The sequence below is a fragment of the Sorex araneus genome, chromosome 1, assembly GCF_027595985.1.
Source record: "Sorex araneus isolate mSorAra2 chromosome 1, mSorAra2.pri, whole genome shotgun sequence".
NCBI lineage: Eukaryota > Metazoa > Chordata > Mammalia > Eulipotyphla > Soricidae > Sorex > Sorex araneus.
In genome coordinates this window covers 247,013,855-247,026,595 of record NC_073302.1, presented here as the reverse complement: position 1 = coordinate 247,026,595, position 12,741 = coordinate 247,013,855, and the positions used below count along the sequence as shown (strand labels likewise).

At 31.7% G+C, this 12,741-nt stretch overlaps 1 protein-coding gene and 1 long non-coding RNA gene across 2 annotated transcripts in view; both read right to left on the bottom strand.

The window, feature by feature from the left end:
* The window catches only part of TSC22D1 (TSC22 domain family member 1), a 111,286-nt gene that overhangs the window by 76,041 nt on the left and 22,504 nt on the right, over positions 1 to 12,741 (bottom strand). The gene's annotated exons all lie outside the window — the stretch shown is intronic.
* On the bottom strand, positions 3,445 to 7,889 carry LOC129402512 (uncharacterized). Its single transcript, XR_008628682.1, has 3 exons — positions 7,296 to 7,889; positions 5,983 to 6,152; positions 3,445 to 5,113 (listed from the first exon to the last, which is right to left on the bottom strand). It is a non-coding gene; the product is annotated as an uncharacterized LOC129402512 (long non-coding RNA).

Genomic DNA, 12,741 nt, shown 5'->3' with positions numbered 1-12,741 from the left:
GCTGTGCTATTGCTCCAAACTATGTTTTTTTTTTTAACCATAGGTAATTATAACTTTCAATTTAAGGGGCCAGAGTGATAGTACAGTGGCTAAGGCAGTTGAGTTTCACACGGCTGACCTGGGTTCAATCCCTGATATCCCACCTGGTTCCCTGAGCCCTGCCAGGAGTAATCCCTGAGCACAGAGTCAGGAATAATCCTTGGGTACCACTGGGTGTGCCCCAAAACAAAAATGTAACTTTTAATTTTAAAATGACATGCAAGTGGTGCTGGATAGTACAGCAGGTAGGGTGCTTGCCTTGCAGATCATATAGGGTGCAGGTTTGATCTCCTGCACCCTGTATGATCTGCCGAGCATCACCAGGAGTGATTCCTAAACAGAGAGCCAGGAGTAAACCCTGAGAACCACTGGGAGTGGCCCTCAAACAAAAAAAAATATATATATATACACATATATGTATATATGTGTGTATATGTATAGATAAACACACATATTTTTAAAGGACATAGAATCAAATTCTGAATCATTTATTAAGAGTATTCTGACCATGGAATTGGCTACTTTATGAAGTAGTGAGTTCCACAACCATTTGCTCTACATATAGGCAAAAGAATGATAGTACATTAAGCAAAGGCCAAATACCATCAACCTGGTGCTTTTGTAAAAAGAATTAAGAACAAAGATTACAGTTCTTTATGATGTCATTTATTAAGTAAACTATACTAGTAATTTAATTCTATTAAAATCTAAGATTCTAAAAAAATCTTGTTTGAAAAATTTTATTTCCCCTGCTTACATATATTGAGCAGTGCATTTCCTCTATCTAAATACACTAAATACTGTAACAGTTGGCTATTTTGTTATTGTGTATGTACATATATATACATACACAAATATACATATATAAACATACACACACATATATTTGGGGGGTGGGGGAAAGCAAGCTCAGGAGTTACCCTTAGCAGTGCCTTGGGGATCATATGCAGTGCCAGAGAATCAAACAGGGATCAGCCATTTACAAGGTAAATGACTTAGTCCCTGTACTATCTCTCTAGACTCATACTTGACTTTTTAAATCTAATATTCCTTAGAAGATAACGGTACAACTTCCTTTTCTGACAGGTTTTATCTACTAATCAATTATATTAATTTTCCTTCACAAGCAGCAGTGATTACACCCAGCAGAGATCACATTCTGATGAATTTGGAAGACCATGTGGGGTGCCAGGGGACCAAACATGGGTCAGCCATGTGCAAGGCATGTGCCTTATCTGCTGTACTATCTCTGTAGCCCCAATAATATTATTTCTCAATTACTAATATAATCCTTGAATTGATATTTAAGAGAATGCGTATAAAACAGATTTGTATTTCTCAAGCCAAAGTAAAGATTACTAAGTAAAACTGTTTCTCAAATTCTAGATACCATTTAATAATAAAAAAAAAATAGGTGTACACAAGAGGGAAGAGGAAGAGACACTTTGGAATATAGATGATCAAGTACTGTCAGCAACTGTTTCTAAACATCCTCCAACATAATACAAAAACAAGGATGTGGGTTTTTCCATTTCACTTCTCTGGGGAACATTTTAAGAAAAATTATTTTGTTAATTTTATATCTTAGTTTAACATCAGATAATACATTGAACACATTTTGATAATTTTTTTAGCCTATGCCATACCTTACCTCTTGAGTAGAGATCCCTTTGATCACAACTCTTGAAAACGCCAATGCATACATTTCAAGGATCCCTAACATTTTAGTGCAGTAATATAATTATCTTAAATGTACATATTTGTGGAGAAATAAACAAGCGCAAATAGGTGCTGCTTGTTTGGAACACAAATCTCTCACATTTTAGGGCCAATGAAATCTTTCTTACAGAAACTAAAAGTGTATAAATAAAGAGCAAGAAATTTCTTAGATCTACATAATGATATTTTGCCTATTTCAACATACCAAAGTAAAATAAAGTCTGTGCACGTATTTGCAATCAGCTATAAGGCTGATATTTTGCAGTCACATTGCTTATGTGACAGATTTCTCAAGTTTTACGTAAAACTTTGTTTTCTTACTAGAAAACAAATACAAATTGCACACAATAGTTAATCCAATGCATGAAGGTGAAATAAGCCTACGGTTTTATATCTTCAAGATATAAAGGTAAGCCAAGTTCAATATTCTGTAGAATTTTTATTTTGAAGTTACTGATGATGCAGGAAAGAAACCACGTCATAAAAAGTAATCAAATTGTTTTAAACTCTTGTTTCACCATTACTTTTGTAGTATATTTGAAGTTTCAGGTGTAATATTTTTAAATAACCCCTCCACCATTTTATATACATATATAGTAACAGTTCCTAAATTTTTAAATCTTTTTTTATGTATTCAAGTAAAATAGTTTCCACTGAAATATACCTTTCTGTAGTTTTTAATTCTAAGAACAAAATATTGTCCATAGAATATTTTTCACACTTACCAGCTAAAAAAATGAAACATTTAGCTTCTTTTCCCACTTCCCAAATGCAGAAGCTATTTATACCATAATTTCTTTTATAATCAGACTATAGTTTCTTTGGAGAGTCAAATTACTTCACTTTAATCACAGTAGTCATGAAATAAATTTTTATTTCTAGCTTAGGACCCTATTATATATTTATTTTTTGGAGTCCACTTCTTATATGTTTTCTTCAAATCAAAAGGGAAATCTTCTTGCTTCTAGCAGACCATGCATAGATAAGCTATGCAGCTATAAAGACAAAAACCATTAAAACTAAATTCTATTTGTTTCCATGTAGTCTTCATGAGAATAAAAGCAAGAAACTCTTAAGAGTTCTCCAACTGTTTAAAAAGATCACTAAAACATATACCATTTTTATTCTTCTGTTATAAGATTTAGTAGGAGAGTTTATAGTCATTCTTTTCAAATGTTCTTTTTCTGGGAAAAACAACTGTTCTTTATATACTGTTTCAGAGGGGTTATATTCTGATCAATCTCGTTTTAGAAGATTTTACTGTACTAGTTAATATTTGTAATTAACACTTATAATATTAAGTAGTACATTAAAGCTAAAATATACAATATTAGCTCAAGAATTTTAATGTTTTTTTAAAATTGATATCTAAAAAAAGACAGAAAAATCCAATTCCAGAAACAATCAAATATGTGGCCAATCAAAAATACATAAGAACAGATTAAAAGAGATCACCTATTTAATATATTTAGTAGTTGGTGACCTGGCAAATATTCATTTTAATAATCAAAAATCTTTTTCTCAAAAAAAGATTTAACATACACAAAGAAAAGATATATATTTAGAAATATGTAAAGGAAGACACATAAAATTAAAATACACTTAAAAATATTGTTGTGGTTTTCATTTGCTACTCCTGAAACAGAAATAAACCATTTATCAGTAAGTGCATTTTTTTATGGAGAAAATATTTATTAGTTTTCAAATGATCACATAATACAAATATTACACAGTTAATCATTCTGGAAAAAAGCTCATTAATATTTATAAAATAAACACTGAAAAATATAAAACTGCATATTGTGACATGAATATAAAAAATCTGAAAGAAAATTGTATCAAAATAAAAGTTTAAACAAATCAGTTCACATTAATATACAAAAATGTTCACTTTTATATAGTTTTCAGTGGCATGAGGTGAATAGAAATGCACTTACATTTCTTTTGCAAACTTTAAGGAACAGAGCTAAAATTTAATCAAAGCATGGATCAAGAAATTAACTTCATATTTAAAGCTGAAACAAAACGCTAAAAAAATCTCACAGGCCATAAAATGGTTTAGATAACTTAATTTCCAAGCAAATTTCACCTTCAATTTTCCCTCAAGTTCTTTCTGAAATACTACTTTTTAATTTATACCAATTTGTAAACCAATAATCTTACTAACAAACAAATTTAACAAAACAAATCAAGAATTTAAAAGCTGTAATTATTTATGAAAATTTAAGATTCTAGGGAAATTTTAGTTCAAAGCTACCTTTAACTTTTAAGCACTACATATACAAATATGCATTTGGTATTAAAGAAGAAATAGGTTTCATAGCCAAGACAAATTAAGTTAAATTTTAGCTAATATGGCTTCTAAAACCTTTAAGCTAAAAATATTTCAGATGCAAAAAAAAAAAAAAAATTTCAGATGCTTCCCATATTAATAACTCTAGAATTTCTATACTTGAACTTTATACCAAATAAAACTGGTAGCATCAAACAAGTTTTAAAAACCTCTTTAATAGCTTTTAACTGATTAGCTACCAATGAAAAATAGAAACATTGATAACTACTTCTATCAATCAGTAGTCTGGGGAAGTATTTTGGCAATAGTTATTCACACATAGAGGTTTATCCACTAATTGCCTTTGCTCTAGAAAGCACTGCTTTATTCCTGCATCGTTCAAACTTTATATATGCCTTCAATGCAGAATACCATAATCTTAATAGGTATTTACTACTTCACAAGACCTACTCAGCTATTTTCATCTCAAAAGATGTCTTTTTTTGCTTCTGTACTGGAATCTTTACTGACAAATAAGAGTAGGGCTCAAGACCAGAAAAAGATAAGAGTATATCTTAATATTAAAAGTAATTTGGGATTAATTAAGAAGTTCACCCTTTACTATCAGTATCAGGCAACAAAAAATTCATTATTTTAGATGTCCTATGCAACTAAAATGTTTGCCTGATTCATTTCTGGTGATTTTCAATCCCATAAATCTTAAGTGGGATAGACACAGAGAGCCTCTTTTAAAAGAAAGGAGTCTCTCATGCTTCCTCTATTTCCATTTAGAATGGAATTATCTCATGGCCATGTAAAATTCCAATCAGAAAAAAAAAATTTTCATTATTTGAGCCTTTCCATTTTCAGACCAAGAGTACACCAGAGTAAATCTTAAAGTTTATAAATGACAATATCAGGTGGCTCTCTCATCCTGGTGTCTTCTAGATATATTGCATGGCTCCGTTCACCACTGCCTTCCAAACTGCAGGTGCTGCATGTGTGACAGATATCATCCATGAAGGCTCTGCTAGAAGAGTTCCTTTTGCTGAAGAAGCATGATGTTTACCAGTTGAAAGAAATCTGGGCAATTAGAGAACAAATAAACCGGTCTCCCATTATCAAGATACCTGGAGTCACAGAAGGAATCTACCAAGGAAAAATGAAATCTTGCCAAAGACACTAAGTTCAAGTACTACCCATTGTAGATGATAAGAACTTCCTAGAATCCTACCCTTGGCATTCAAGAAACTAAAAGAAACATCTTAACGATCTGGGGGAAATCTCTTTTTACAAGGCTCTTTCGCCAGAAATAATATTAATCCTAGGGACTAAAAACTTTTCAGTACATTTAACATAGCTTTCATGGCTATCATATCCTGAAACTTAAATTCATTCATTTTAATCTTACTAAAGAATGAAGCCTAGATTTGACAGCAAAACCATAATATCATTCAATATTCTAGGAGATCTAATTAATATGAAGTCCTAAAGTTTGAAGTAGGAAAAGACCTAGTGCTCTCACTAAAACGGTAGTATACAACGTGGACATCAGACTATGTAAATTAGGAGAGTCCAGATGTCTCACTTATCCAAAGATGAGTACAGAATCTTCTTAATTACTGAAAAATAAAAGAGCACTTAGAAGTCCGCTAATAACATTAAAGGCTAAAATGGGCAAAATTTTCCTGTTTGAATTCCTGTGGATTACACAGGCATTCATCAAATCAAGTGCTCCAAATCATCCACTGCTTTAATTATCTGGAGAGAAAACTAATAAAATTTGGGTCTCTTTTTTGAATGGGCACTAGGTTAGCATTCTTAGAAAAACAAACAGATTGCAGCCCCACTTGGTTCTTTTAAGAACCTAAGGAGTTTACCAATAATGGGCAATAAATGGAAGGACACTCCAATCTATAAATAAACCCAAGTAAATAATGGAAAGCACCCACTTGTTTATTATCCTTTCCCACTCTCTCCAGAAGCTGGATATTCTGCCTCCAAGGGTTCAGTGGAGAAAGTGGACCCCTGACGTCAAAAGCTCTCCGTGGTCTTGGCTGTATCTGTGGTTCTAGGATCACTCCTTGCACCTCTGGTAGGAGAGAAGCACTGAAATAGAGAGCTGAATATAGATTTAAGAAAAAATTCTTATTAAGAAATTACATTCTCTGATCAATTGAGTTTGTAATGACTTATCCTCAGGATAAAAAGGAGCTACCTTTGGGCATACTTTCTTTTGTGCCTTCTTAATTTGAATTTTAGAAGTCTGTCACCACAAATGATTAATTTCTCAGTAGCTATTAAGAAAGGACCTACTTTGGTCTAAGCCATAACACCCTCTATGACAAACCACTCAAAACTGAGTAGAAGACCTAATTTTTTTTTAAAGGCATACGATTAGAAACAAGATCATAGTCTTAAAGGGACAGGGAAAGGAACTCAACCTCTCATATATCATAAAGAAGAGTTCCATTTAATTCTTCTATCAAAGAGTGAGAAGATGGATTGAAAACGTAGAAATAGAAAAATCAAGCACATTAACAGGAAAACTACTAAACCTTGGGAATTGTATAAGAAGTTGAAATTGCTCTTGGTTTTTAAAACTCTATAACTAAAGAATTAGACTACCGTCCCATGTGATAGCAAAATAAAAGCTAAACCTGAATTTTATCAAGCTATGATTACTGTCACTGAAAAAGATTTTATGATTTACTGTTAAAGGACTTGTCTCTAAGTGAGAGGGCAGAATCGGGGACTTAAGTTAAATAGACTCAAAATCTTTTTAACATATATGATCATTTTGTTTGGGGTCAAGAAAGACCAGGAAATAATCATTACTGGCTACAATGCAGAAATTTAAAGCAGTAAGATACGTCCAAATAATAGATGATGATAAAGATAATGGAAAATAGTTTGCTTTATCACAGGAATAAGGTAAATAAAGAGAAGGAAGTTCAAAGCACATAGCATCTGATCAAGGAAAAGCTGAAAGGAGAGTAAGATAGGCAAATATGTATTTAAAATATATGGGGACTGCGGACAAATTTCAATAATGAAAACTGATCAATTATACTTTGTGGTACAGAGTGATATATCCCTATCATATTTCAAATCTCATTCTCCATAGAAAGGTACAGCATATCCCTGCTATAAAGAACAGTCACACTATCCTATTTCAATGACAAGTTGTATTTTGAGATAAATTAAGAAAAATAATTGCTATCACATAATCTCTCACCAACTAGATATCACAACAGTTCCTTACCTGTTAGTGGAACGAGGATTGTGTCTCTTGTTCTCTATCAATCAACCAACAAAGGTTATATAGTCTCAGCACTAAGAAGGTAGCAACCAACCAAAGTTAGTGTTTTAATGCCTTCACTTCCTCCTGGCTTTGCCAGCCAGTGTGGAATATACCAAAAGCTGAAAAGGAATGGTTATTCCATTACCTAACAACATTTAGACTAATTTTTTAACAACTACAGATGAAAGAACAAGCTTACTCTTTCACTTTAGGAATATTTTTAATTCTGTACAAGTGAAAAAATAAAATTTGGACTAAGAAAATCTACGAATTTAACCATCAAATATATGTGTTCTAAACACTCAAGAAATAAAAACAGAAATCTAAAAGAAAGTGATAAAACTGCCCCGTAGCAAGAGGAACCAAATAAGTAACTATGAAAGTACTCTTTTGATCAAAAATGAAAGCTGTTTTCATTTTAAGTTCCTGATAGATTTTAAATACTAAGGTCTAAGCATTTTTAAACTATCTTTTAAAAAGCATTTAATGATATGATCATATTGAGGAGATATATGAGGTATAACAAGAGGAAAGGAACACAAATTAGAAAAAGAACTAAATATTCAATATTCTCAAGAAATGTACTAATTATGTTATTTCCCAGAGTCCAAAATATAAAGTAATTAACAAATTATTACACCATTAGAATTCTTAAGAGGAGGCTCTTTAAAAGACGAGATCTTAAAAATCACACTTTATTTGTACTTTCATTGTACAAATATGGTGTAAACAGGTGCTAACAAAAAGACGGGCACTCAAAAAAATTATTTATAAAACAAATTATTGTTGAGTCCTTCCTAATCATTTGGAAAAAAAATTCTCTTCCATGTCTAATATTTCTATATAGCCATAAAAATTATTAAAGATTTCCAAACTAATAAAATCTCAGTCATACTTAACTACTTCAAAATACATTTAACATTAAGAAATATACACAAGATATGATTTTGTATATTTCCAGATTCCCTTCATTTATGAACAGTAATAACAACATATCTGACTAAAAACACCTATCAAACAGGGAACATCCATTATGAAACTGAAGACATACCTAGAATATTTTTAAAGTTTTATAGTCCACATCACTTTGAAAATAAACAATTCCCAAGAAAACCTAACAAAACTTAAAACTTTTTTGTTCAGTTAAAATTTTTCCTTTAGAAAAGGAGTTTGAAGTTAACCCTCAAAACTTGATACATTATACACCCCCATATGTATAAATTAAAAATACAACAAACTTTAAAATAAAATAAGTTCTTACTATGGATTACAGAGCAAGTTAAAGGATAGCTAGATAAGAAGTAAATCTATTTATAACTTCTCCCAAGTCAGATTATTTTCATAATGTAACTTCTTTATTTTGCCTAAAGTACCAAAACCTGTAAGCTCAACATAGTTCTACTAAAAAATGAATAAGCACTTTCCCCCAAATAATAGGTAATTTGAATCACTGAAGAGAGCTGGTATCTTTCTTCTTCAGGGGTTAACAATTTATAAGAACTGTTTGATAACACCATTTACAAGAAAACTGTAAAGAGGCTTTCAAAATGAGCTCATCATTCAAATGAGAGAGAACAACCTTTGCAAGACTATTGATGGGACTCATAATGATAAGTAGGAAGGACCTTACCCAATTATATTTTAATAGACAGCATTTCTTCTATGTGATATCTCCCAAGTAGGGGAAAAAATAAATATTTCCATGCAATATTTACATTTCAACTACTAGAAAATAAAGCCATAGCTAACAAAATCAGTAATGTGAAAATGCCACAAAGAAGATAAATAGGTATAATTAAGCCTATTAACCTATATTAAGAAAACCATTTCCACAAATATTTAAACTTTTATAGATCCTTACTGAAAAATCCAATTATTTTCAAATAGAGCCAATTTTAATCATTTTTATCTAAACGCCACTGAGAAATTTTTTTCTGAAATGTTCATCAAATAACTAGTTACAATATTCTCAACATTATATTAAATAAATATATACTGCTTATTAGTTTTAAGAATTTTTAATTGAAGAAAGCTATACCTTATTTTTAAGTAGTAAAATTAAAGATAACATGTTTCTATAAATACTATGTTTTTAGTCACTTGTGCTTGGTTAGAAGATAAGCATACTAATTCACAAATTTATAAGTTATTCATAAAATAAGATATTCCACACTGTTGGAAGCAAGATATAAAATTTTTCTTATACATCTTTTATCACTCACTATTATAAGTTATAAAGCACTTCTCCGAAGAGAGAGAACTTCATACAATCCCTCCAATGGTCTAAAACACTTCCAGTTGGCGTTAAAAAAAAAATAAAGGAACATCCCCAACAGAATCAGTCTCTGTTAACACCAACCCTTAGACGAGTGCTTGGCACACTAAGTATTTTCAAAGTTTTAAATTAAGACATAAAGAAATAAAAAGAAAAGGAATTTTTAATAAGTGGCTAATTAACATACAAAACAGACACCAGTCAGTTTAGTTAACTCTAATGGAAATAAAAGCCTTATAGAAAGTATTGCTTTCATAAACTATCATGGATCTCTTTTTGAAATCATCAAAGTATGATCAACAGAAACTTCAAAGGTCATTATCCCAAGATGATACAAATTTAGCTAAATTCCAACCATGATTCTAATGTACATTTCTAGATTTAAAATTACTAAGGAAACAAACTTGCTTGCTTCAGAACATTCCATTTCAAACTTTGTATTCGAAGAAGTGAGCGATTTTGCCACCCCCCCACCAAAACAAACAAACAAAACAATAACCAAACACAAAAACTCTGATTCCTTATAACTAATTAGCCAAGGTGCTGTATTTCCTCTGGTAGAAAAGAGTTTAAACCATAATTCTTATCAGTATTATCAAATAGAATATGCCTTAAAAACAACAATAAAGAAAGCCTGAAACATTCAACTAATCATGGAGAGCAATTTCCTAAAAGAAATTTGAAGTGAGAATGGAAAAACCTCTATCAGAATGTTTTACAACTCAACAGCCTGAGAGACAGTACAGCTGGCAGGGCGCTTGCCTGGTACACAGGTGATTGATTTTGATTCCCCAGCACCACATATGAGCCCCCAAGCCTTGCTCGTATGCTCCTGAGCACAGCCAAGGGTAAGCACTGTGCATAGCTAGGTGAAGCCCAAACCATGCAGCAAAATTCCAAGATTTGTCGATATAGTTTCTCTTCATCCTTATGGAAAATATATCATCCAAAAATGTTATTCGTATTCAAGTTACTTTTCTAGACCTATTATGTCAAGTATCTGCTAAAAAGATAAATTAAAAAAAATAACTAAACTGTGTCATACTTGGCAGAGTAAGGTATTAGATGAAGTAAAATAGAAAAACAACAAATACATTTTAGAGTAGTTAAGCCACAATAAAATAAAAGGCAAACAGCATTCTTTAAAAATAAGATTATTTACTATTAAAACTTTAACTTCAGGATTAAGAAGACAAAACAGAAACTCTTAAATTTCTGACTGCTTCCTCTGAATTAAAAAAGGCTTCAATATTTGACAAAAAAAGAAAACTTTATTGAAAGTAATTTTAAGAAAACTATTCTGGCAAACTCCACAATTAACCTGGCCTGTACTGTTTACTTCTCTAGCGTCTTTTTGTTGGTTGGGGTGGCAGGGAGAGGGCGGGGATGCTGTTACAGCCAGCAATGCTCAGCTGTTCCTGGTGGAATTCGGCAGTGTGGGGAATTGAGCTACATGAACTCAACTTGTTGAGCTTTTAGCTGATCCTCTAACATCCTTTTCCCTGTTTACTTTGTTAATATAAAATATCTGGCTTCATTCAAATAATAGTGAGTATATATTAAAATATATGGCACTGAAAAATAAAGGTTTTTTTAAAATGAAAGTTATTACAGGATCTTGTATTATGCATGTGTATAATGCATGTAGTGAAAAAGAAATGGGGCCAGACCAGACACTACCTCTGGTGCCCTGACCATTAACAGGGGTCACTCCTGAGCACAGAGTCAGAGATAGTCTTGTGAGCACCACAGATGTGGCCCAACCACCAGCCCCCCAAAAGGATACAAACTCTATTTTACTCATTAGTCTACCTTTACATTGATTCTTTGGGGTTCTCATCTATCTATAACAGGAAAAAAAATCTGTCAGTCCAAAAACAAAAGATGCCAAATGAATTAAATGTACACAGTTCTGATCAAGCAAGAATTATCAATGGAATACTGCAAGTGTGAGGAGAAGCAGGATATTTACATAATCTCAAACTATCTCCCCCCCTTTGTACTTATCACAAAAGAATAAAGAGCAAGTTAACAATGTAGAAACCTAACAGTCACTTTCTTAACTGATGACCAAATCACTAGTGATATGTCAATTTAAACAATGAAGAGACTGTGAAGAGACACATAGGTAAGATCACTAGTAACAAGACAATTAGTATGTACTCCCTGTCACTGTCTGCTGGAGTGTGATGACATTATCACTCCCGTGATACCACTTTTTGTCAGGTGTCTCTCACAAAAATGCATATAAATACTTGCAATCAGACCACGAGAAAATACCAGACACATAAATGAATGATATTCTAACTAGCAAATACTTTCAAAATGTCAAAGTAATGAAAAACAAAAAGAGAATGATGAACCAGTCCAGACTGAAAAAAAAAAAACAGAAAATAAGACAATGAAGTACAATGAGAACAGAGATTGTACTTCAATATAGTATAGTATAGAAAAGGGTCAATCAGTCGACAACAATCACCATTCAAACAAAACTTAGAGGTTAGCTAGTATTAATTTTAATTTCTAACTTCTATATCTGCATTGTATTTATTTAAAGAACAAATGTTAGGGAAACCTGAGCAAGAGCGTATGGGAATATTTGTGCAAACTTTAAGTCTTAAGATTATTTTAAAACAAAGTTAAAATAAAAAAGTAAAACAAGTTCTGTCCATTGGGGATATAAAAGTACATTTTTATTGATATGACAATATTATTCCAATTAATCTGAAAACTAATTCTAATAGAAATGATAGGATCCATGCTTTGTACTAATCAAAAAATAATTAAAGTGGTAACAGTTTTAAGATTTTCTTTAAATTTCTTGGGCTGAAGAGATAGCTAATGATGACATCTCTGCCTATTCTACAGGGCTATCCATAACACAGTTCCAAAGATCCCTATACAAAGATCCCTATGCCAAGATAACTATATTGGCAATACTATTTGAACTTCAAAATCTGACACATACAAATATATTCTACATTTGAAAATAGAATAAATTACATTTGAAGTAATCAACTCACAGGACAAACTTTTATTAACTTCCCTATATTCGAATGTCCACAGAGCTACCTAGTTCTGTCCCATTCACACATTTTCCCCCAGAAATGAACTAAATCAGATGATGTCCAT